Source organism: Talpa occidentalis, unplaced genomic scaffold (assembly GCF_014898055.3).
Source record: "Talpa occidentalis isolate TD23 unplaced genomic scaffold, MPIMG_talOcc4v2.1 talOcc4.8, whole genome shotgun sequence".
NCBI classification, from domain to species: Eukaryota; Metazoa; Chordata; class Mammalia; order Eulipotyphla; family Talpidae; genus Talpa; species Talpa occidentalis.
This window is the reverse complement of record NW_023605194.1, coordinates 33,994,863-34,017,410: the sequence shown is the minus strand read 5'-3', so window position 1 is coordinate 34,017,410 and position 22,548 is coordinate 33,994,863. Positions and strand designations below refer to the sequence as shown.

General features: G+C 39.6%; 1 long non-coding RNA gene across 1 annotated transcript in view; it reads right to left on the bottom strand.

Moving 5' to 3' along the window:
- Nucleotides 1-419: 419 nt before the first annotated feature.
- The window catches only part of LOC129144953 (uncharacterized), a 23,081-nt gene continuing 952 nt past the window's right edge, over nucleotides 420-22,548 (bottom strand). Inside the window, exons 2-3 of the long non-coding RNA XR_008549815.1 lie at nucleotides 20,098-20,149; nucleotides 420-472 (exon numbers count right to left, since the gene is read on the bottom strand). This is a non-coding gene — a long non-coding RNA (uncharacterized LOC129144953). The remainder of the gene's footprint in view (nucleotides 473-20,097; nucleotides 20,150-22,548) is intronic.

The window sequence follows — 22,548 nt, the reverse complement described above, 5'->3', positions numbered from 1 at the left end:
CAGACCTTACGGGGCTACCCAGGTCTGGGCATGAGTAGTAAAGCTTTTCCTGACCTCACCAATCCTGAAGTACTGCTTATTCTTCCTCTGGGTAAAAAGTAGAATTTATTTCTACAACAGTTTTAGTTTTGTACTGGCTCAATACTAATTCAGGATATGCTCATCTTGTGTGTGGGTACATTTTTCAAATGTGTTAATGACCCTTTTGTCCACTTTCCAATTGATATTTTAAAAGGGTTTTTTTCAAATGTTAAATAAGACAACAAACTAGAGAAATATAAATTAAATAAAGAGGCAGGTTTAACTCTACTCATGTTATAGTCACAGCACTAGGAAGTTCAAGAGTAGAAAACATGTTGGAGCAAAGTGCAGACAACAGATCACCTGTATTTGAATTTCAACAACACAGCTGATCCCGTGTCATCTTAGGAAAATCACTTGTCTGCTCATTGCTAAGTCTTAGCATTCCCACCTAAAAATGGAAGCAATAATAGAGTCAGTTAATGCTGTGATGAAGATTAAATGAAGGTGTCCAAGAAAAAATACAGTATCCAACAAACACTGAAAACTAAGTTTTAATTATTGCTATGTCCAGTGTCATTTTTCAAGTCTCAAACTCTCCAAATGGTTGGTACTACACATGCAACCAGGTTTCAAACATAAGGTCTCCAATTGTCTTGGACTCTGCCACTTTTGGCTTCTTGTACTCCACTGCTTCTTCAATCCTTTAAGTGTCTATAAGACTTCTGATCTTTTTTTGATGCCCTATTTCCTTTTGATCCTCCTATTTAGAATTTTAACTCTGTCTTGACCTTCACAGCAGAATTTCAGCTTCACTAAGTTTTACTGTCGGCAAATCCCTAAATATAACTTACATTGCCCTTCACCTCTTTCCACATGGAGAAACCCATCCCACCTGGCCCTGCTCCGACCTCTCCCCACCCCCCAGCCACTTGACAAATCTCGGTCGGTAACATCATACTTGGTAAACGCTTTTAAAAGGCAGTATGAAAATATATATGAAGAGCTTAAATGTTCATCCCCTCTGGCTCAGTAATCTCACTTTTGAAATTGTTCCTAAGAAAATAATACAATGTACAGGGATAAAACCTGGCATACAACATTTTCAGTACAGCCTTATTTATGATAGTGATAAATTAGAAGCTAAATGTGCTACAATAAAGGAGTGTTTAATGAACTTGTGGCACATCTACTCTGTGGAATATTATGCAGTTATTATAAAGAATAATTGAAAAGACATGGCAACTCAGAATAATACTTATGAGTCAAGTGAAAGACCCAAGATAAAACTATATATTCTGTATGATTGCAATTATGTAAATATGTAGATGCACATAGAAAGAAATAAAGGAATATTCAGAAAGGATAGTAACTCCACTAATGGTACTAGGGGTGGATTTCTATTTTTTAACTTTCTATAATATTATTGCATTGCTTTTACAATAAAAAGAAACCCCTCATAAATGTAAATAAATAGTTACAAGGCCAAACTCAGCTTCCAGAATATCTTGTACTTTAATTCAAATGATTTATATTCTAGGTTTAATTCCTCTAACTCCAGAGGCAAATATTTCTCTTTCCAGCTGAAATAAATGAAGTAATTCCCATTTACTGAAGAAAATTTGACCTTTATGTTAAAGTAATGTTATATAAAGATAATGCTTTCGCTCCTCTGTAAGCATGTGCTTTTGAATTGTTTTCATCCACTTGGGGATAGATTTGAGCTGAATTATCCTCTTTCTTTTCATTGTACTCTTCATTCAGCTGATGATAAAACTCTTGTAAGACTGGAGATTTGGGGGGCACTCAGGAACTAGGCCACGTAAAGTAAATTGACCTGTCCGCTAAGAGACTTTGGTCAAACATTTAATCCAAATAAGTTGAATGGCGATATAATAATAAAATGCCTATAGATGCTTCTGTGCCAGCTGGGTGAAGCAAATTCATTGACAGTAGAAAGAAGAATTATCTAAAATACCATCAGATATCAAATAACATTGTGTGTATGTGTGTGTTTTAATATAGAGCACCTAGAAAAATAATTGTCCATGCTAATGTATAACAACTTAATGTTTTTTAGACATTTCTCCCATTATCAGAAATAGAACATTTCTATGAAAACTTTCTTAAGCCAAAATGGCATAAAGCAAAGAAGCAATTATCATTATTTACGTGAAAAAAAGTTGAAGTTTCTTAGACTTAAAAAAAATAACCTATCGGGCCTCCCCGGTGGTGCAGCGGTTGAGCGCTGGGTTGCTATGCTGCCCGCGGCCTCTGCGGCGCCAGTTCGATCCCCGGCTGCTCCCCGGCCACCAGAGGAGGGTCCCACATGGCGCGCAGACCTCTCCTGCCGCCCGCTGCTCCCCTCAGCAGTGTACTTTGGTCCTTCTGCCTGCTCTGCTCCCCGCTCTGGCTCTGGTGAATTCTCTCACCCTCCTGCGCTTCTGACTGTACCCAGTGCATGTATAAACAAAACAAACAAACAAACAAACAAACAAACAAATAAATAAATAAAACATGCCTCTATAAAAAAAAAAAAAAAATAACCTATCAAATCATACCAAATGACACATAAACCTAAAATAACACTTAGCTATCCTAAAAGCTGGAATAAGGTACACACTTCTATAACGTAGTAGCAAAGGGAAGAGTTTTGTGGCATTACTCCTGCTTCTCCAAATGCGCACTAACTACTTCCAGCACAGCCGCTGCAAAACAAATGCTGAGGCTATTTTTGCTTTCTGGCTTTTGTCATAAAACGGAAAATCACCTTCAGATTCCTTTCATTCGCTGTCACAGTTACTGTTCTGATGTAGGTCTTTCAAGAAAGCATCAGGAGAACTTTAAAAGGCCAGAGATACTAAAACGTACAATCATAGTGTGTGAATATAAAAAGGGGAGAATATATAATAGCAATCTCCTAAATTAGTTCTCCTCCCCTGGGACCATCCTATCCTTTTCCCAGCTTTTTCAAATCTGCTGAATGTTATCTGGACACAGTCTCTCCTTCCTGACTTCCTGTAGGATTCTACAGGGCCTGCCATCAGCACTGTGCTAAGATTGCTCTGATTAAGGTGAAAACAAGCTCTTAGCTGCCATACATTTGTAGTGTCTCTTCTTCCAGTCTATCATCCATATTTTAGCTTCACAATAATCCTGCCATTCTTCAAATAATTCAGAGACCCTTCATTAGAGAATTTCAATTAATAAACATGGATGGAATGATGGAGACAGAAAATCACCACTTAAACACTATAGTAATAATTACTTCAGGTAAGATCTCTGGGTAAGTGCCAAAATTAGTGAGCAAAAAATTAAGGAATAAAAGAGCATTTGTGTAATGTCAAAGAAAGCCCTCCCAAATATTTAATAATCACAGAGGAAAAGATCATTTCACCATGAATAAACCTGCAATACATTACTTTACCCAAGTGAATGAGGTTAACATCACCAGTAAAAATCATATCGGTATCAAGTGCCATCTGAAATGATGCACTGAGAAGGCCAAATCACGTCTGTAGTATTTTTGCAAAATAACTGTATCCTCAATCTAATTATGAACAAACTTCAGACAAACTCAAATTGAGGGAAATTCTGCAAAATACCTGACCAGTACTTTTCAAACATATACAGATCTGGAAAGCAAAAAAAGTCTGAAAAACTGGTAGGTTAAATAATGCAAAGGAGACATACCAACTAAATTTAATGTGGTATCTTAGATTGAGTCTTGGAACAAAAAAAAATAATGGAAAACTGGCAAAAATCTAAATGGTCTATCATATACATATTTATGTATAGTATTATGACTTTTAAATTTAAGATGTTGACATTAGAGGAAGCTGGACAAACAGAATATATGACGTGGTACAGTTTTGCAACTCTTATATGAGTCTAAAAAATATTTTAATTAAAAATAAATGTTTTCTCAGTACCTAGAAAATAAAATCCTTTTTTGCATGACATAGAGTATCTCTCACGATCTCACCTACTTTTATACCTCTATCTCCCACTACTGCTGATAACATATCCAATGTTTCAGCTATGCTAAAATCTTACCTTTTACCATTCTTTATAAACATATACCCACACAAATTCTTGTATACACTAACACACTCAAAATGCATGAGACTGACAGTTTCCTGATTTTTTTATTAATGGACATAGGACTAAAATCCCATTTCCCTGATTCCTAAACTGCCAGTTTACTGAATCAATAGAATTCCAATCCACTCATTGGGATGCCCAAATTATGACATATGACATGTCATAACTTAGTCAAGGTAGTCAATTTAATTGTACCATCAGCTTAATTGAAACTTTTGATGGAGAGTAATACCCTATAATGGTGTATGTCACACATGAAATTGAAGACTATGAACTTGTTCATCTCAATTCTTAGAAAGCCAAAAATGGGCACACTTAATACACATTTGCAAAGTGCATAGTTCTGCTTTTATCAGTTCCATTACAATCCTACCTAAATTTTAAAGTGAAAATGAAAGTCACAGTGAAAAAATTACTGTGCATATGAAACAGCCTGGTCTAACTTTCTAATATATTCACAAACAGGGATTTGATTCCTTTATTAGTAGTTAGGAAAGGTTGCATTAATATTCAGTAGTTAAAATATGCCATTCTAAATTTTTCATAATTTCCCATAGGAAAATAATTTTTTTAAGGATTTCTGATAGGTGCATGACTTTAATAACATGGTGTCTGTGAGGATGGCAAATAAAGCGACTCCTAGATCTAGGCTTTGGCAAACAGTTGAAGGGGCTTTCTTTTACAGACATTAGCCTTGTCCATTAGAGGAAGATAGAGTTGGTTCAGTCCTGTATATAAATATGTTGACAATTCCTTGAGTCCTGTTGAGTTTTGGGACCACCAAACCCTTCCCTGAAACTTTAAAAGTTAATATCTTTGTAGAGAGAGCAGGAAGTACAAACAGATAGGCCTGGAGGAAACCGAGGGACCTGAAATAAGTACAGTGAAAAGCACTGTATGAAATTCTCTATTTCTTTTTTTTTAAAGATTTATCTATTTATGCATACAATAACTGTGGTTCAAGCCAGAGGTTTGGGGCTTGAGAGGATCCACCAGAGAGAGTGCGGAGCAGAACAGGCGGATCCATCGAAACACACTGCTGAGGGGAGCAAAGCGTGAGAGAGGAGAGGTCTGCTGTGCCATGTGGGCTGCTCCTTGGCCAGGGATCCAACTCATGCTGAAGGCTGGTGACAGCTTGATAGCACTGTCTTTAACCCCTGCCCCACCAGGGAGGTCCTAAAATTCTCTATTTCTCAATTTCTCTCTTTCCTTTCTCTCCTGGTTGTGAAGGGAGAGGACAACCAACTATTACTTATTTATTTATTTTTAAAAGAACAGAACTTGAAGTAGCACAAGAGGAAACTTCACACTGGAGTGAGAAAAAGAGCTACTGGGAGCTTCCCTGGTGGCACAAGGGATTAAGAACAGCACTATGAAGCTATCCAGCCTCAGCAGCATGAGTTAGATCCCGGCCAGGCAGGGAGCTACCCACATGGTGCAGCAGACCTCTCCGGTCTCCCCCCGCTGCTCCCCTCAGCAGTGTATTTCGGTAGATCCGCCTGTTCTGCTCCCCACTGTTTCTGGTGAATCCTCTCACACACACACCCCCCCACACACACACACACCTCTGACCTATATCCCCGTTCTTGCATGCATAAATAAATAAACCTTTAAAAAAAAAAAAAAAGAGCTGCTAGAAGTCACAAGAACAGACAAGCAATCACAGCAGGCCAGAGAGATGGCAGTCCCATTCAATGCTTTCTTTATAAGGTTCTGGAGAGCACAGTGGAACAGTGGGCAATTCATGGGCAGAAACAAAGGCAAAATTGCCTACACAAAGAATCCCAGCAACTACACCCTAGGCCAGTGATGGACTCCCTCTAGAAATTGTTCACAATCAGGTAAACAACCCTCTTCTTTGAGAATACCTTGAGGATTCCAACCTTTTGAAGTAGGAGCTACTTTTCTGTCATCCAAAGCTCTGAGGTAGATTTGTACATGTAAATGTGAGGAGTCCAGGCAGGCTTACATTCCTGGTGAAAAAAACCTCATAGACAGTGGGGAAGGGATGAGGAGAAAATATGCCACCCCCTCCTAATGCCCCTCTCTGTGGAAGAAGGCAGCAGAGTACTTGTAAAAGTAACTGTCCTGACAGAGGTAAAATGACTTAATAATAAATACTGGGGATACATGAAGATAGATAAAAGAAATAGATAAATGTATAGACAAAAAATGATTAATCTACACTCAGGGAAAAGCTTCTAGGGGTGCATTATTAACACTGTCTATCTCTGGCCACTAGGGTTATGGGTCGGTTTATTTATCTTATTTTTGACTCTAGAGTATTTACTTCCTCCAAGTACCCAGGATAACCAGGGTCACTGGTGGTTCAAAGGTTTAAGACGGCAACCTATGAAGCTATCCGCAGCCTCTGCAGCACGAGTTTGATCCCCAGCCCGGGAGCTAACCCACATGGCTCAGCAAACCTCTCCTGACTCGCCCACTGCTCCCCTCAGCAGTGTATTTCAGTAGATCTGCCTGTTATGCTCCCCTCTCTGTCTCTGGTGACTCCTTTCACCCCCCACACCTCTGGCCTGAATGCATAAATAAATAAATCTTAAAAAAAAAAAAACAGTTGAGCACTGGATTGCGAAGCTGCCCGCAGCCTTTGCTGCGCGGGTTTGATCCCCGGCTGCTCCCTGGCCACCGGAGGAGGGTCCCACATGGCGCGCGCGCAGACCTTCCTGCAGCCCGCTGCTCCCCTCAGCAGTGTACTTCGGTCCTTCTGCCTGCTCTGCTCCCCGCTCTGGCTCTGGTGAATTCTCTCACCCTCCTGCGCTTCTGACTGTACCCAGTGCTTATAAATAAATAATAATAATAAAATAAAAAAAACAGGGTCACTTATGGCATTCCTCAGCTTTCAGTAGCATCCTTTCTAGGATAAAAATTAAACCAAACAACAAAATATTCCTCCTAGACCTAGGGTTTTGTAATAGAGAACGAAAGAAGGGACAGAAAAGCTAACAGAGATCCAGACACTTTGCTAAGTGATTTTGTTACAAAGAATAAACTTTTAATATGTATTTCTATAGGAATACCTATTTTATTTGATAAATTCCCCCCAAGTGTTTCCACATTACCTTCCTTTATTATTTTAATCACTTTTTAATGAGGCTATGAAAATTACAAGTGAATTTCTTTACCATAAGAACTGAATTATACCTGACATTAGTGGAATCTAAATAAGGAAGAAAATATTAACCCTAATATTTATTTTAGAGATGTTTTTTAACTGCAGCTGAAATTGAAAATGTCACTTGTCCAAATTGCCTTTACTTACCACAACCTGTAAAAAATATGTATTAAATTCCATGATCTATTGCAGAAATGGTAAGATAAAGCATTGCATTGCAATAAAATTATACAGAAATCCGATTTCTCACAAGTAGCATGTATCATTAAGTATTCTAAACAAAAAGTTCAACTCTCTCTCAGAGGCACTGGCTCATGAGTCCTCGCAACTTGGCAATGGGGAGTAAACACTCCCTCTTCACTATTAATTCAAATTTTGTGGCAAATATGCAAACTGTTTGGCTTCCATCTGCTACAGGGAGCTTGATAGTTCTGAAATATATGACTTATTTACTTGAAATTCACCTGAAAGGAAGTTGCATATTTCAAGTGGATGCTGATAAACCTACAACTTTAAACGCATTCTTTCCTTTCTTGAAAGGGTCACTCCAAAGAAGGTTAAGGTCTCTGTTGCTCCAACTGTACTGTCAAGGGCCTCATCATTAGAGGCTTTGCCAGTCTAAGGCTTTGACCCTGCAAGTTTCCAAATATGTATTACTAAAGCAAGAACCAAGAAAAAATAGTAAATGGTGAATGAATGAATGAATAATGAACATAAAGGCTAATACATAAAAAGAATTTGGATTAAAATATTATTCTTTAGCAGACAAGACTCAGGAACCCCAACATGTTAAATATTCAGTAGTGTTCTCAGAGACTCTGCTAGCAAATCCATGGTGATAAGTCACCGTGAGTCCCTGTTAAAATACTTATTATAAAGGATGAAACACAGCAGGTTCTTTTATTAAATAGATACAGTAATATAAGTTTATATAGCTGCAAAAGATAAGTCCCCAAACTCTTTGTACATACTATGTAAAGTGTCTAGAATGCAGAGCAGGAGGCAAAGCCATGTCATGCTCAGGTTTTTTCCCCAGATCTAATTTAAAAAACTTCAGTGCAAGCTCACTCCAAGGAGAAATTGTATTAAGCACAGACTCATTTATTTTCTGCTGATGAACACAGCCATGTGAACAGCTGGTAAAGTCCTCTCTCTCTCTCTCTCTCTCTCTCTCTCTCTCTCTCTCTCTCTCTCTCTCTTTCTCTCTCTCTCTCTCCAAAAGGGTACCGGAAATGTAGTTATGAGTTTCAGCTCCAAATTTCAAAATCACCTATTTGCTAATGGAATTATAGCTTTGTTACAGTTGCACTAAGTTAAATATACAGGTGACTCAGTTCTATCTTTTTTTAATTGTCTTACTTAGCAGTAATGGCAAGGAAGTGTGCTCCACCTACCAAGAAAAATGTTTCATCCACTGAGGGATCAGAAGGAGGGAGGGAGTGAGGAGCACAAGGGACTGAGGTGATGGTGCACGGGTGCATTGGTGAAGGAAATTCTATGGGGACTATACCTGAGGGGGTGAGGGGAAGCAAATATTGTTCAAAAGTGAACAATGATGTAAAAAAATTAAAGTTTCATCCATCCATCTGGGAAATGATAGCAAGAGGAGATGATACGAGTATTTCTGGGAAAATGTCAAAAATCCTTAACAAAAACAATTTTCACAATGAGTATGTTAAGTGTGCACCTTTAAATGTGGTTGACTAAAGGTTAGCAACTAAGTCTTCAGCTGCCATCTGCTGAAGATCAAGAGAGAAGCTCCTCTGCAGTCCCCTGACAAGACCCTGCGATGTGACTACTTTCAGGGAAAGTCCTATTGAGTCTCCATTTAATTCAATCTCCAAACCGTAAAGAGAATCACATAGGGTATAGCATCTTCTAGAACTCTCCACTCTAGCTCTGAAATTAGTTTTAATCATTTTTGAACATTTTGAAGACAGCAAAAGGAGAGCAATTAACCAAGCACTGGCTTCTTCAAAGCAGAGGACTTCATGTGACAACAGAGGTTCGCCTTCTCCTGCAGGCAGTGTCACATATACTGGCGGCACATCTGTCCAAATTCATTGTGATCTCTCTGATAGTGATGTTGTTTTAGAGTTGACGGGTTTAGAAAGCGGGGTCTTTGGGTTCACTCTGGGAAAGGCTTCACCAGAGCTCCCCTTTCAGCAGCACGTGGTGAGTTTCCCAAGTTAGTTTCTCCACGAGGCAGAGATGTTAGTTATATTTAAAGAACAGGTTTATTAGGGAAAAAGGACAGAAGAATAAAGGACACTTGCATAGATACAAGCGGTTAAAAAGAGCTGCCCCAAAAGGGACAGGTTTCTTAAGAGAGAGACCTACATGATCACAGGCAGGCAGCCTTGAGGAGAGCGGCCTCTGCTGAGGGAAGTCAGCGAAGAGAAGCCCTGGCATGATACAGGTCACGGGCAGGCAGAAAGGCTGCTGCCCTGAAGAGGGACAGAGAGTTGGTGAAAAGAACTTACATAGGGCCTCCCTGGTGGTTCAAGGGGTTAAGACGCAACCTATGAAGCTCTCCACATCCACTGCAGCACGAGTTCGTTGACCCCCGCCAGCCAGGGAACAACCCATATGGCGCAGCAGACCTCTCTGACTCACCCACCTCAGCAGTGTATTTCAGTCAATCTGCCTGTTCTGCTCCCCACCCTGTCTCTGGTGAATCCTCTCACCCCCCGCATCTCTGGCCTGTACCCCAGTTCTTGTATGCATAAATAAATCAATCTGAAAAACAAAAAAAAAGAACCTGCATACTCACAGGTGGGCAGAAGGACTGCTGCCCCATGCCAGTGCGGAGACTGCACTGATACAGTGTTGCTCTCCAAGGGAGGGCTCACTCCTTTGTGGAGTGTCCTGTTTGCTGCTGATTTTGGATAACTATGCAGAATCTGAAAAGGACCAGAGATTCCATGATGGACCCAATCTCTATATCTTTACCCTCAGGTCTGTGCTCCCTACATTTCTTACAGCAGTCTGATACCTGCTTGGGTCTTATGCCATGTGATAAGGCACTGGTGCCTAAGGATCTTGATTTCTGTAGCTTGGTTAATAGTCATGTTAATCCACTCTACCCCAACCTCCTTGTGTAAATCAGGTTTTAGTCTTATGATGCCTCCTTTAGGTTTTCTATTCTTTCTTCCATCAATAGGGCTCCCCTCTCTTCAAGCTAAGATAATCAACTCTTAGATATATATATGATGTATATTAATGTGTGTGCATGTACATAACTGTGTATGTGTCTCAAGTATCCAGGAAATCATTTTGAATAGAAGCAGAAAATAAATATTAACTCTCATTTACCCCATCTTATTTTGTTCACTGCAAGATTTATTTTAAAAGATTTATTTATTTATTTATTTATTTATACAAGAACTGGGGTACAGGCCAGAGGTGCGGGAGGGTGAAAGGATTCACCAGAGACAGTGTTCACAGCAAGATTTCTTTAGGCCTTGGACTCTTGGGCCAGAGCACAAGATTCTTACCTTTAAATCCTTTCTGTAAATTATTTTTCAAACATAAAATATTGCCTCAAGCAAATAATATCAAGTGCTCACATTCATAATACAAAAGAAATATTGAAAGGTGAAATGTCATATTTTACTTAGAGGTATAATAGAAAGGCAGCAGGGGGATGAGGCATGAAATAATGTAAAATATGAAATTCTAGGAGTACTTCCATTAATATTAATAATTAGCATTCTTCATTTAACCATGTATGATTAGTGCATGATTTGGTTAATGTATAGCTTCATAGATTCAGAATCACTATAAAAAATGTAGATTTTTAAAATTTAATATTTTCATTAAAATCTGAATTATCCAAAGATGCTGAAAATGAGTCCATATTGAAGGACCTTGTTTTAATGACTTGAGAAGGGCATTTCCAAAACATTGCTTAGGGAAGCTCTCAAAGAATTTAAAAATGCTAAAAATATAAAACTTAAAGAAAAAAGAAAAGCAAATGAACTTTCTATTCTGTCTAAACCAGGTTGTTTTTAGCCCAATTTGTAACTTTAACACGCACACCTAGCGCCACCTAGAGAAACATGAAGATTTGTGCCAGGCCAAGTAGGCAGTTTCTGCAACAATTAAAGTGGATCAAATATCACAAAGGAATGAGTCAGCATTTTAGTGGAAAACTGTGGACTTGGTTCAGTAAATAAAGCGCAGTGCTCTAATGAACCTCAGTGCGAACTACTAAAGTCTTCCTAAAAATGGCAAACGTGGCTTGTTACCTAGTCTCCTTCTAATTTTTATCCTAGCCTATTATAAGAGATAAAAAATAGTGAAACTAGCACGACAATCCTAGCTGATAGGGAGAGAGTCAGAAGCCCTTACTTTTATGATGCCAGCTTGCTTGTCCTTTTCCTCTCTAATTTGTTAATGTACAATTAACAAGTATTTAAAAGTATTTGAGGGACATTTGATTTCTGCCGGGCACTTTAAAATAAAATACCTGTCTTCCAGAAGCATCCAACCTAATTAGAAAAATAAAATCTTATATATAAAATGATGTCATTTTTGGAGTTGATGGGTTTGGAGTGTGGGGTCCTTGGGTTCACTCTGGAAAAGGTTTCACCAGAGCTCCCCTTTCAGTGGCACGGGGCGAGTTTCCCAGGCAAGTTTCTCCATGAGACAGAGATGCTAGGTATAAAGAGCAGGTTAATTAGGAAAGGGGACGGAAGAACAAAGGACAATTGCAAAGACACAAGCGGGCAGGAAGAGCTGCCCCGAAAGAGACAGGTTTCCTAAGAGAAGCCTGCATGGTTGCAGGCAGGTGGCCTTGAGGAGAGCTGCCTCTGCTGAGGGAGGTCAGTAAAAAGCTCCAGCATGGTACAAGTCACAGGCAGGCAGGAAGCTGCTGCCCTGCAGAGGGACAGAGAGTTGGTGAAAAGAAGCACCTGCATAGTCACAGGTGGGCAGAAAGACTGCTGCCTGTGCCAGTGCAGAGACTGCACTGATATAGACTTTGTCTCTTTGGGAGGGGCTCACTCCTTCCTGGTTTGTTTGCTGACTTTGAGTAGACTATGTAGAATTTGAAAGGGACCAGGGATTCTACAACGGGCTCAATCCCTATGTCTTTACCTTTGGGTCTGTGCTCCTGAAATTCCTACAGGCATTGGTGCCTAAGGTTCTTGGTTTCTATAGCTGGGTCAATGGCTATGCTAATCCCTTCTACCCCCACCTCCTTGTGTGAGTCACATTTTAGTCTTGTGATGCCTCCTTTAGATTTTCTATTCTTTTTTTTTTTTTTAAAGATTTATTTATTTATGCATACAAGAGCTGGGGTATAGGACAGAGGTGTGGGGTGTGAGAGGATTCACCAGAGACAGAGTGGGGAACAGAACAGCAGATTGACTGAAATACAGTGCTGAGGGAAGCAGCAGGAGAGTCAGGAGAGGTCGGCTGCACTATGTGGGTTGCTCCCTGGCTGGCCAGGGTATCGAACTGGCGCTGCAGTGGCTGCAGACAGCCTTGTAGGTTGTGTTTTAACCCCTTGCGCCACTAGGGAGGCCCTAGATTTTCTGTTCTTATCCTCCATCATAAAATATATAAATTACAGGAAACAACATAGGAAACATGAAGTACAGCCAAATTTTATGGCACAGGTGAGATCTATAGGCTGTACAGTAGAGCCAAGATCCTTGGAAAGATCAGAGAAAGCTGCACAGAGAAGTATATATGAGCTCGACTTTGAAAAAAGTTTGATTTGGGAATAAAAAGATGGGACAGGGTCATTATAAAACATATCATATCATAAAATGTATCGTGTGAGACTATCTAGGGGAAAATCAGGAAGGGGATCACCCAGCTCCATTGTGCCAGTCAGGCTACCCTTTGGCTGAATTAATTTACTTCTTTTGTATGGCCCAATTTATTACAGATAAACAAAAGTTTGACTATCCTCTTCAAAAAAAAAAAATGAAAGAAAAAAGATGGGACAGAAGGGAAAAGTGGAAAAGCACAATTTGGGCTGAAGAATAGCACATAGTTCAGAAAGAAAGCAGACAGTTTAGAAAAGTACCATTAGACAAGATCATAAACAATCTTCAACAGCAAAGTAATAAAAAAAGTGTAGCATTTGCAACAGGCCAGGTACAATCCACAAGTTTTCTATAGATTAACTGATGTCATCCTTAGAACACTCAGAGTTTGGTACAGTAGCTAATATCTCAATTTTACATAAAAGAAATTAAAGTACAGAGATGTTACAAAATTGAGCCTAGCTCACAATGCCAGTAAAGTTGAACTAGGACCATTCATAATTATACTAGCCTCATCATAGTAAGGTATTTGGGGCTTAATTCTTTCCAAAATGCTAAAAAGTGGAACAGCTATTCTTGTTTTATGAAGTAAACAATAAAAATAAAAGTTTTAATGAAAACATTATGCAAAAGGAGAGGACAATACAGTTTTTACTTCCCAAACACAAACACTTAAAAGTGTATAAATATTTTATTTTGTTTTACTTCAGTGTATTTTAAAACCTCATGGAAATAAAGAATAAAAGGGGGCTTAGGCTGGAAAGAAGCACAGCTTGCCCCCACCATCCCTGATGCATCCCTACCCTAGAGGCAACCTCTTTTTTGCATTAACAAACAGAAGAAGTATCTATTAAATTCAGATATATTTTGCCTGCTTCTAATGCTTGACAATTACAATATTGCCTTTAAGACTTTTTTTTTTTACCTTAATCATTTTAAATAATATAATAGTCCTCTCGTATTTAATCAATTTTAGCTGGCTCATTCTTCCCTTTGCAAAATGAGACTATCACTGCCCCATCCTTCTTTTCAACTTGCCCCCCTTGACCTTCTGCAACTGCATTTTCACTTTTATAGTACCAAGGTTGTTAATATTTACATCTATGCTGCAACCTTAATCCAATCTATTATTTGTATTTAGGTTGACTTTACGAGCTAAAAGCCAATAAACAGCATTTACATTAATATAACTCTAAATATTTTTAACTACAAGGTCAAATGGGATTATATTTCCTCTTTTAAAAGCCTTATGTCACAACCACTGGGACATGGAAAAGGGAAAAATGTTAGCATCAAAGTGAAATGGGTTCTTCAACACACTAACAACTGTGTTTGTACTCACTGCACATTTTATTTTCCTTCAAAATTGAATCTTTGTGATCTTACATGGATTTTATTGGGGGGAGGGAGATTTTTAATTTTTTTAAGCTTTCTGTACTCTTGTTTTAAGCTGGAATATTTGTTTTCTTGGCCTGCATTTTAGCTCTTATCCTAGATTATCACTGTTCATTTGGATTAGTTTCACTGTACCCTCTTGCCCACTTGGAAAGGATCCAGCCTCTTTTTGAATCCTTCCTTTGCTTTTCTAGAGTACATCATCATGGAATTTCCTAAGAAAGGTTATGCTAGAGATAAACTTTCTGATCCCATCAATCCTGAAAATGTCTTTATCTTGCTGTATCACTCAGTTTCCCAACAAGAAAAGTGAAACCACTGTAAGCATGTAAACAGAGGAAATTTAATGGACAAAATCAGTGACATAAATAATGGAAGAACTGAGAAAACAAGCAAGGGAGGGAGGCAAACCAGACAGTACATGGACATTCACAACCATCCTTAGGTTGGAAAGACAAACAACAGGTGATGTCAGCAGATCCCTGACCTTGATCAGGTAAGCCAGAAGAATCTGTTACAGGGCAGGGAGAGGGGCACCCCAGACCCCACAAACCTGCCTGCTCTAAATAGTTTCTGCCATCTGCCACATCAACACAAAACATATGAGACTTTAATGGGAAGGAACTTTAATACAATTAGGAAACAATACAGGAAAGGCAAAGAATATAGTTTCTAAATCAAGCACCCAAAGTTACCCATCCCTTGGATTGGCCCAGAACAAAGCCCCAAAGCCTGTCACAAGTCTAAAGCATCTTCCAGTGAGGACCCACAGAAAAGGATCAGAAACAAGCAGACAAGTATGGAAGAAAGAGAGCAAAATCAAAAGCAAGACAAAAACCGCCATTGTCACTTCCCCACAGATCTCTCACCCACATCTATTTCAACCAGTCCATGACCAAAAGGCAAGTGCAGTTTCTTCATGTATCTCTCAGCTCTACGTGCCTCCTCCAGGTCTCCTTCCGCCTCTCCATCCTGCTTCCTTCCTTCCTCAGTCTCCTCTCCAGCTTCTTTTTCTCCCTGCTCAGCTCCACCCTCCTTTTGGGTGGAACAGGAACCTGGAACCTCCCCCTTTTCTGGGGACCACCCTGTTAACAAAACTAGAGTCATAGAGAAGACATAGCAAAAATCAGCTTCCACTGGGTGTATAGGGACTGGATGAATTATACCCTCGTTTCTAAGATCCTCCTGTACTTTCACTGCTTAAACCCAATCAGAAATCAGTAAATCAGGAGCCTGGGAAACACAGCTTCCAGGGCTAGTCTCCAGCAATTCAGGGAAAATGAAAGACAAGGAATCCATCTCAGCACAAAATCTTGCCCTTATTCATACTTGATTTATATTCTTCCTTGGTATCAAATTTAAGGTCCTCAGCTCTCTTCCTTCAGAGCTTTGAAGGCATTGCTCCACTGGATTGGACATCTAGTAGCCAATATTTTTGGTAAGAAATGTGATGCATCTCTTATTTTTCTTGCATATTAGGTGTTTGTCTTTTCTCCCACCTATCAAACCACCAGAGAAAGTGGAAGCCCTAGATACCTGTTCCAAGTAAGACTTCATTCCCATTAACATTCCTTCTCCTCATCACTCCTCAGCCTATCCAAACTGTCTTAATATCTTGTCCCCAAAACAGGAAAAACAAGCCCCTGAGGCCACAATATACACAATAAAATAAACGTAAAATGACCAACAATTAATGTCAGCCCATAGTAGAACTCAATAAGCTGTGCCTACTTTTTATTAAGATTGATTTATTTATGCATATAAGAGCTGGGGTATAGGCCAGAGGTGTGGAGGGTGGGGGTGAGAGGATTCATTAGCCACAAAGTGGGGAATAGAACAAGTGGATTGACTGAAGTACCTGCTGAGAGGAGCAGCAGGTGAGACAGAAGAGGTCTGCTGTGCCAGCTCCCTGGCCAGGGGCTGCTGATAGCTTCATAGTGCTGAGATTTCACCCCTAGTGCCACCATGGAGGCCCAGCTGTAGCTATTATTAAACTATTTTTAAATTATAAACCTACTATATGCATTATTGCTTAAACAGTATGCTTTTAATAGCTAACAAACTAATTCTCCATTATTCATTTTTTTATATTCATGTGGGCCCACACTTTTGGGTTTCTGATAATATTTCCCTCCACTGAAATGGCTGGCTGACAGTGTTTTATTAGAAGCATACCCATCATTCTTGTCACTTACCACCAGTAAATCTAAATAATCCAAGTTTTAAAATATGATTTTTTTTACTTGAAAGGATTTTCATTATTTTTTTGAAAACTATCATTGTGTATTGATGCTTGAAACTGACATATAAAATGATATAAAATAAGTGCTTTCTACCCATAAGCATTTATGTACCAAAAAGACAAGCAAGGCAAAATGTAAAACACAGAAGATAAAAATGAAAATAGTGTTGGGTCTACTATTTGACAAAATAGTTTGAAATGTGGCAGGTGAACTTCATCAGGAATTTAAACAAATTCACCCAAATACACACACACACACACACACACACATTTATTAATAAATATGTAATGTGCATTTATAGAATAATGAGCTTAGAACCATCTGTTTTAAACCAGTAAGTAAGGGTCCTCCATGGTGGTAGAAAGGGTTAAGATGCAGCACTATGAAACAATCTGCAGCACGAGTTCCATCCCCAGCCAGGGAGGTAACCCACATGGCCCAGCAGACATCTCCTGTCTCTCCTGTCTCGCCTGCTGCTCCCCTTAGAAGTATATTTCAGTACATCTACCTGTTCTGTTCCCCACTCTCTCTCAGGTGAATCCACTCACCCCATCCCCGCATCTCTGGCTTGCACCCTTGTATGCATAAATAAATAAATCTTAAAAAAATAAAAAATAAACCAGTAAATTAGACATTGGAAATGCTAAAATTAAATAGTAATTCAACATGCAAACAGAGGTGGGGGGAAGAGAGTGAGACATTAACAAAAGCAGATTACAAACAAAGTAAAAAGGTACCCAAGACCACATAGGATTTTTTTTTTTAATGAAGACATAAGAGATTTATTTTTTTTAAGATTTATTTATTTATTTATTTATACAAGCACTGGGGTACAGTCAGAAGCGCGGGAGGGTGAGAGAATTCACCAGAGCCAGAGCAGGGAACAGAACAGGCAGACTGACGAAGTACACTGCTGAGGGGAGCAGCGGGCACGGCAAGAGAGGTCTGTCGCGCCATGTAGGACCCTCGCCAGTGGCCAGGGATCAAACCAGTGCTGCAGAGGCTGCGGGCATCTTTGCAGCCCAGTGCTCAACTGCTGCACCACCAGGCAGGCCCCTCATAGGATATTTAATGTATGAAGGTTCACTTCAAGAAAGATCATTGATGCTCAAAATAAACAAAACAAAGAGAATGGTATTAAAAATCATAAAATGAGACTCTCAGTATTTAACTCAATGCCAATAATAAGATAGTTATTAATTATTGTACATCTACATAGTACTTTGTGCATACTATATCTGTTAATCCTCATAGGAACATGAGACACATATTATAATCTTCCTCTTCTAGAAGATTTGTTAGTCTACTCCAGCTGCAAAACAAAATACCACACTGGGTAGCTTAATGACAGATATTTATTCCCCACAGTTCTGGAGTAGAGATTTAAGATCAAGGAACCTTGGTTAATCCTGATGGGACCGGCCCATTAGGCTTGGTGCCTGGTGAGATTTTTCTTCCTGGCTGATTGACAGCTGCCTTTTTACTCTGTTCTCAGATGAGAGTGTGAGAGTGAGAGGGTGTGACAGTGTGTGACAGGGTGAATATGACATTATGGAATGTATGAGAGGGTAAAGAATGTGGAGAGTGGGAAAGCGTGAATGTGAGGATGCGTTAGTGTGAGGATGTGTGAGAGTACATGAGAGAATGAATGTGAAAGAGTGTGAGAATGAGTGTGGAGTGTGTGACTGTGAGAGCAGGCGAGAGAGAAAGTGCATGAGTGTGAAAGTGAGAGAATGTGAGTATGGGAGACAGCATGTGAGTCTGAGAAAGTGAGTGTGAGTGTGTATGAGACTGAGTGTGTACAAGTGGGATAGTGTGAGTGTGTGAGAGAAAGTGAATGTGAAAGAGTGTGGGAGTGTGAAAGTGTGAGAGTGTCTGGGGTTTCTTCCTTTTCATATAAGGGCTTTAGTCTTACCAGATTCCATTCTCATGATCTCATTTAATTATAATCCTTACTTGGAGGTAGCATCTCCAAATACAACTGAACTGGATGCTGGAACTTCAACATAGGAATTTGGGAGAATACAAATCAGCCTATTTTAATTGAGAAACTTGAGATTAACACTCTCTACCTCTCCAACCTGCCATGGGTACTAGAAGGCAGATCTCTAGGATCATTGTCCCAGCTCCCTGCTCCCTCTGCTTAGAGTTGGGGGTCAGACAACTGGGAGGCATCAGCAGGTGAACAGAAGATGAGACGTTGGAGTACTTACCCCCCTGGTTCTCATCCTGCAATGCCATGATCACGACTACTCTTGTGTGATCCTCCTCCTACACCTGCAATTTTTGCCAGGATCCACAAACCTTCTTCCCCTGTCCCTCCAGGCTCAGATAACAGCATCCCCATGCTGCTAATTCCAGGGTGCTTTTCCATCCCCAAACGTGTGTATCCGAGCACACACACACTTGCAAGTAATGCCTTCATTAGACTCTCGCCAATTGTCTCTTTTTAAAGTACCATCTGTTTCCTTCTGGATGTTAATACAATAATAAGTGGTACCCAGGAGACAGACTCTCAAAATAGGATTCTGAAAGTGCTCACATATGAAAGCACAGATAACTTCTTTTTCAGACATGTGGTGGCATCACAATTACTCCAATCATTACTGGCAGTGGCAAGGGACAGTGCATGGGCCCCAAGAAAAGAATTGGGAGGCAGTCATAGTATTAAGCTTCTAAGACAAAAATTTTGCACTTATTCATTAAGGCAACAGAGGTCATTACAAATATCCTGGGGGCCAAATGGTTATTTCTAACTCCCCTATATGGAGGACAATGAAATTTTTATTTTGTATTTTAAATGATTTATTTATGCATACAAGAACTGGGGTACAAGCCAGAGGTGCAGGGAGTGAGAGAATTCACCAGAGGCAGAGTGGAGAAAAAGAACAGGAGGATTGACTGAAATACACTGCTGAGGGAAGCAGTGGGTGAGACAGGAGAGGTTTGCTGCACCATGTGAGTCACCTCCCTGGCTGGGGATCAAACTAGTGCTGCAATGGCTGCAATAGCTTCATAGTGCTGCGCCTTAACCCCTTGTGCCACCAGGGAGTCCCCAAGGACACTGAAACTTCATCCAAACTCAAGTAATGGGTATAAAATCAAAATGCCACTAGACAAGAATCTCTTATCATCTGTGACCACAGAACAGATGTAGTTGAGGATCAAGTGCAGAACCTGATTGAAGGGTTATGAAGATGCAGCATCAATTACTGGAAAATTTTGCCAAGTCTCTTATCCTAAGGGAGGGGCATAAGAGACAATGGTGTGCTGTTTGGGCAGATACACACTAATGAGACTGAGAAAATTCAACCTCTAAGTGCCCCTTGCTCTTTTTTGACTGGAATCAGTCTCTGCTCCATTTAAAAAAAAAAAAAAAAAGAACTTTTTTCAATAAATACTCCTTGAGTATTTGACTTACATGAGATGCAAAATCTCATCACCATGCCATCCATCCCTCATTGGCTCCAGGCCTGAAAGGAAAGTTACATTGCAGCATAGCTCAGAGAGAAGTACAAAGCCAAATCCTAGTGAGACATCTTATGTCATAGCAAAGCAGTCATAGGATCTAAGGGTGTCCCAGTAGGGCCCTTATGAACTCCCTGTTTTCCACATTCTCTCGCCTGTACCACCTCTCCTGATGGAAAATCTGGTGGGGCCATTTATTTTAACTGAATTACAAAAAACAACAACAAAATATATTCTTTGCTCTGATTTTTCTCCTCTATCTAGCAGCTTAATGATACAAAGTCAGTCAATAACCCTTAATAAAAATTGTGGTGACTCTAGTGTCAGCCTGAGTAAAGAGGTAAATTGAGGCAAGTTCAACTTCATAGAATTTGAATTTATTCAGAAGTAAAGAGAAATTATAATTTAGAAACTAGGCAAGATTATTGAGGGTTTGGGGTAACCTGTTTTTATGGGTAAGGAATACAGGGAAGGGCGTGTCTAGCCAGAGTTTAAGTAGTACATTCATTGACTTGAGGATCAAGAGAGCTTTCTCGTCAGATGTTCATTGGTCAGGAGATGTCTCAGTCTTCTGTAAATCAAGCATTTATAGAAGTTATTCTCTCCATTGAGTTTCTCTTAAATTCCTTTCTGAGGGCTCATGCATAGAAGTCTCCATTTCATATCTCCTGGCTCCATTTTAGATTGAAGTCCTTTCACAACAGCATTGGGATTTGTGGTTCATGTGGGGTTTTTTTTTGTTTGTTTGTTTGTTTGTTTTTGTATTATTTGACCTATGCTCCAAGCATGCAGAGGCAGAGGTTACAATTTAAGATTTCGTATGGAGTTTTAGTAATCTTCTTTCCCCACTTCTGTATCTCTACCTATGTCCTATCTTTAAATTAATGGTATAATTTTCCACTCAATTTCACTCAATTTAGAAAAAAGGGATTATCTTGAGTGGCTGCCTTTATTTTATCGGCTATTTTAAAATAAGTCAAGTCCTGTAAATTTCTCCTCACTGATATATCTATCAAAAATCTCTCACTGTCCCTCTACTGTATTGTAATTCCAGCTTTTACCACCCTGTGCTTGCACAATTGCAACTGTAACCAGGAGTCTTATTTCCCAGTCAGGGAACCAAAATGATGTCCAGTGAAACTGAGAGGTACCCAAGGAATCAAAACTGTTAAGAAGAGAGAAACTCATTTTTGCCCATTCTAAGGGTCCAGCCATCTGGCACAGAAAGGAAAGTAATCACTCTACTATGCTCAAAATTCTTTAATCAGTGAAAGGTTCAAAAGGAAGAGAGAGAGAAAGAGAAGGATGAAAAGAAGGCGGAAGAGGAGACTGCTCAAACCCCAAACAAAACTCCTGCTCAAATTCACCCATCCTCTCATGGGCAAACACCCAGTGAAATAGGCCAGGAGCAGAGCTACAAAGTGGAGAGGGACCACAAATTCACAATGCACCATCCAACCTGGATAATCCACCATAAGGCCAAGCAAGATGACTGCTGCCATCATCCTTGAAGAGCCCACCTGCAAAAGCCACCCAGCATGTCTCCCCATCCTCTTTGTTCCAACTCAATATTTATCTCCCTTGCTCCTTTCTCCCTCCCCAGCAGTCCCAATCAGGAAATCCGTTCATGGCATACTGAGAGCTGCAATTCAAGGTGTTTGACATGTTGGTGTTATGGAAGTGGGGGCAGGGGAAAATGGTATCCTCTCCCACGGCTGTGGTGATGTTCCTCCCCATTGTAACGCAATAAATTTCTAATTTACTTCCCAATCAGTGAAACCTCTCCCCACCCTACACCCAGACTGTCTTCCCAGTGATGTGATCAGGTTACTCTGCTGGCTCAAAACATGTAACTGTGGAAACAATAATATTTGTGAAAAGAGAATATGAAATCAGAAAATGTTTCTTCAAAAAAAAAAGAGAGAAATGTTCCATTAGGAAGAGAGCAAGTTTAAATTTTTAAACAAATTAAAATTTTAAAAGTTAAATTTTTTCTTTATTCAAGTACTGTGTTCTAAATTACTTCTCTTTGTGAATAAGGGAAGATCTGGGGGAAAAAATATCACTAAGGGAGCTAAACAAAGACCCTATTTGGTAGCTAATCAAACTGGGTGAAGATCTGAAGTAAGATTAAATTGATCAAGCTGGATCTCTTCACTACCTTAAGTGACAGATTTCTCCAGTGTTTTCCTCCTATTTTCAGAGTACAGAATTAAGAACTGCCTTGCTAACTATTTTATTACCCACATAACAAATGCAAACCTATATATTTGACAAGATTTACGTGGTTAGGGGAGTGTTATAACTCACAATAACGAACAGCTTAAGGTATAGATCATGAACTTGTGGTTAAACATCTTATCTAAAAATAGAATCCCTTCAAAGTTTTACCCATCTTTATTTT